The sequence below is a fragment of the Mastomys coucha genome, unplaced genomic scaffold, assembly GCF_008632895.1.
Source record: "Mastomys coucha isolate ucsf_1 unplaced genomic scaffold, UCSF_Mcou_1 pScaffold6, whole genome shotgun sequence".
In the NCBI taxonomy this organism is placed as follows: Eukaryota; Metazoa; Chordata; class Mammalia; order Rodentia; family Muridae; genus Mastomys; species Mastomys coucha.
Window position 1 is genome coordinate 4,406,902 of NW_022196912.1, and position 4,387 is coordinate 4,411,288.

Genomic DNA, 4,387 nt, shown 5'->3' on the forward strand with positions numbered 1-4,387 from the left:
GCTGGCCTCAAACTCAGAAATCCGCCTGCCTTTGCCTCCCAAGTGCTGGGATTAAAGGTGTGCACCACTACTGCCCCACTTAACAAACAAAAACACTTTTTATATTTATGTTCATATTTCTTAAATGAACAAGGTGGGCAATAAGTCAGCAGATGACAGACATACTGTCATTTATGTTCATATTTCTTAAATGAACATAAATATATAAAGTCTTTTTGTTTGTTTTGTATTTAATAGAGCTTAAAATCTTGGTTCTTACTGTGAGTACAAGCCCAAAATAAGAACAATTTTTAGACATTGGATTTCATTGTGATAAGGCTGTACTTCAATGACCTTCACATCACTAAAGGATTTTACTTCCATCATAGCCAAACTGAGAGGTGACAGTTCTGCTGAGCCAAGGAATGAATTGTAGGCATGATTTTTGGATACAGACTTCCTGCTATGGTCAAAGCTATTTGGCTAGAGTGAGTGACTTTATTCTCAGCCCACAGAGAACAGGTTACATTCATTTAAGAAATGGTGTGTGTATTAAGATGGTCTATCCATAAAGTCATTCACCAACTGTTTCAATGAACAATAGTTCTGCTTGGATGGTGGCACAGACATTAGGTGAGGGTAAGAGTCTGGTTCATCAATTGTGATAATTTGGAAAAGCATTCATCTCAGAGAAAGAGTAACTTATAAAGTCCTCTTCTTCAAACTTGATACAAACGTCAAGCAAAGCATTCAGTTTCATTCTTTGTTTTTCTCTTACAAGCCACCTCCCAATTTGATTGTCTACGTTTCTTTTATATAAATACTTTTGAAATATGTAAGCTGTTCTGAAAACCATAGTATAGTATAAAAACATGAAATAAACAATCCTACTAATAGAAAAGCTGTGATAGGAGAAGCAAGATTTCAAGATTGTTATGTTGTACATAGCAAGACACTCTCATGAACAAACAAGCTGAAAGTGTATATGGATTGTACAATATTGGACCTATTTCTCCAATTATCAACTTAGAGATACCGTTAGATGACAGTCAACAAATTTCTAATTCCCCATATTTTTGGATTTCAATCAATTAGGATATGTTGGTAATATTAATTTTCATACTAAAATATTAAGAAAAAGTAATTGTTACTTCCTGTTGTTTTTGTTGTAAGAGGTGGAATTAGGTTGCTTCTTCTAGGGTGTAGTTTTTTCCTTATGTTGGTGTTTTCTATTATCCTTTGTAGGGCTGGATTTGTGGAAAGATATTGTGTAAATTTTGTTTTGTCATGGAATATCTTGTTTTCTCCATCTATGGTAATTGAGAATTTTGCTGGGTATAGTAGCCTGGGCTGGCATTTGTGTTCTCTTAAGGTCTGTATGACATCTGCCCAGGATCTTCTAGCTTTCATAGGCTCTGATGAGAAGTCTGTTATAATTCTGATAAACCTGCCTTTATAGGTTACTTGACCTTTTTCCCTTACTGCTTTTAAAATTCTTTCTTTGTTTAGTGCATTTGATGTTTTTATTATTCTGTGATGGGAGGAATTTCTTTTCTGGTCCAGTCTATTTAGAGTTCTGTAGGCTTCTTGTATGTTCATAGGCATCTCTTTCTTTAGGTTAGGAAAGTTTTCTTCTATAATTTTGTTGAAGATATTTACTGGCCCATGACATTAGGAAGCTTCACTCTCTTCTATACCTATTATCCTTAGGTTTGGTCTTCTCATTATGTCCTGGATTTCTTGGATGTTTTGGGTTAGGAGCTTTTTGCTTTTTTGCATTTTCTTTGACTGTCTTGTCAACGTTTTCTATGGTGTCTTCTGCCCCTGAGATTCTCTCTTCTATCTGTTGCATTCTGTTGGTGATGCTTGCATCTATGACTCCTGATTTCTTTCCTAGGTTTTCTATCTCCAGAGCTGTCTCTCTTTCTGATTTCTTTATTGTTTCTATTTCCATTTTTAGATTCTGGATGGTTTTGCTCATTTCCTTCACCTGTTTGATTGTGTTTTCCTGTAGTTCTTTAAGGGATTTTTGTGTTTCCTCTTTAAGAGCTTCTAGCTGTTTACCTGTGTTCTCCTGTATTTCTTTAAGGGTGCTATTTACGTCTTTCTTAAGGTCCTGTATCAACTCCATGAGAAGTGATTTTATATCTGAATCTTGTGTTTCCAGTGTGATGGTGTGTCCAGGATTTGCTATGGTGGAAGTACTGGTTAAGATGATGCCAAGTAACCTTGGTTTCTGTTGCTTATATTCTTACACTTTCCCCACACCATCTGGTTTTCTCTAGTGCTACCTCCCCTTGCTAAATCTGTCTGGAGCCTGTCCTTCCTGTGATCCTGGTTGTGTCAGAACTCCTCAGAGTCAAGCTGTCTCTGAGATCCTGTGATTCTGGGATTTTGGGATCCTGGGTTTGTTAGAGCAGCTGGGAGTGGAGCTTCCTCTGGGTGTTTTGGGACTGGCTGTGGAGTTTGCACCCAAGGTCTGCTCAGGGCACCAGCCCAGACAGACCAGAAGCAACCCGAGCCACTGGGCTGGCTGAGTTCCTGTGTGCCTGGTCCCGCTGGTCCCAGTTACTCCAGGTGTTGGGACAGATGTTGTGTCCTCCTCACCTCTGATCCTGGGCGTGTTAGAGCACCTTGGAGTGGAGCTTCCTCTGGGTGTTGTGGGACTGGCTGCAGAGCTTGTGCACAAGGTCTTCTCAGGACACAGGCCGACCCAGATGGACCGGAAGCAACTGGAGCCACTGGGCTGGTGGAGTTCCTGTGTGCCTCGTCCTGCTGGTCCCAGTTACTCCAGGTATTGGGACAGATGTTGTGTCCTCACCTCTGATCCCGGGAGTGTTAGAGCGCCTGGGAGTGGAATTTCCTCTGTGTGTTTTGGAGCTGGCTGCAGAGTTTGCCTCAAATCTCTTATACAAATGGTTTTATGTGTTACATACAACCTATGTTCATCCTCCTGAAAGTTTTACATAATGTCTAGGTTTTTCATAACAGCCAATGCAATGCAAATGCTTCTAATTAAGGGTAATACTGAGTTGTTGAAAACTAGTGACCAAAAATAAGTCTGCATGTGTTCAATAAACATGTAATTTTCCAAATGTTTTTGATCCACTTGGTTGAATCCACAGAGGAAATTGCAGATATAGAGAGATGACTGTAGACTTTAATGTATTATGAATGTAAAAACAATTCCTGCCTTGGAAGTGTTTATATTTTAATGAAGAGGGAGACCAAAACTTGACCATTATCTTTTTCTATCTATATAACATGTTAAAAAGAATAGGTGATTTTGTAGAGAAATGGCTTTTTATACTAATTAAAACATTATCTTCTGTTTCCTTTATGTATATAAAATTATGATTAAAAAACACCAAAGATATTAGCATTCACTTCATGCATGCTAGGTTGCCAAGGATCTGAATGTCACATGACAGGTAGTAGCAGGCATGTGGGACAATGCTGGTAAGACTTTCCCGTGCACATCCCTCATCCCTTTATTTCTCTGCTCAGTGTCAGGATATGCACTTTGAATGCCTGCCTCTTGTCCCTACTTCTGCAGTACATCTCAGGAAGCCCCATTTCAAAGGCCTGCATCACACATGGCAGGTCCATGAGGAGTTCCAACAGCAAATAACTCCTTGTAGTTCCTTGCTACTTTAGGCCCCGCTCTCTGCCACATACATAGCTGACAGTTTGATTCCTGTGTCACTAGCATTTGCTTTACCTGTCACGCTGTTCTCACATCGGACTTGCCCACCATCTTTTTATTCTGTTACAAATACTATGTTTAAGTAAGACTGTTACCTCCTTAAGACAGAGTTTATCATTTAGAGGCTGGAGGGCATAGCCTAATGGGGGATAGGGGTATGACCTAATGCCTTTGTACAAAGCACTTGCCTAGCATGTGCTACAACCTAGGTTCAATCCCCAGAACCACTGAGACAGGGATAAGGGAAGATGATCACTTTCAAGTGTCACTATCCCATACAGCACAGTGAAAGACCCAAAATACACCCTCAAAACGTCACAAAATTGGGCCGTAGAGATGGCTCAGTAGATAAAAGTGCTTGCAGTCCAAATGAGGATCTGAGTTTGAGACCCAGATCCACATTAGAAGAAGCTAAGCACAGTGGTGCACACTTGTAAACCCAGTGCAGGGGAAGGCAAGCACAGGCAGGATCACTGGGACCTAGTGGTCAGCCAGCCAGCCTAGACACTTGCTTAGCTCCAGACCAATGAAAAAGCCTTGTCTCTAAAATTAAGATATACAGTTCCTAAGAAATAACAACAGAGGTTACTCTCTGACCTCCATGCACACTGATGCACACATGTACACCCACAAAAATGTACACACAATGTACATATACACAAAGAAACCCTTTACAGAATTTTTTTTTTTTTTTTTTTTTTT

At 39.9% G+C, this 4,387-nt stretch overlaps 1 protein-coding gene across 2 annotated transcripts in view; it reads right to left on the reverse strand.

Moving 5' to 3' along the window:
- Gtf2a1l (general transcription factor IIA subunit 1 like) overlaps positions 1–4,387 on the reverse strand; it is a 49,011-nt gene that overhangs the window by 2,018 nt on the left and 42,606 nt on the right. The window lies entirely within an intron of this gene.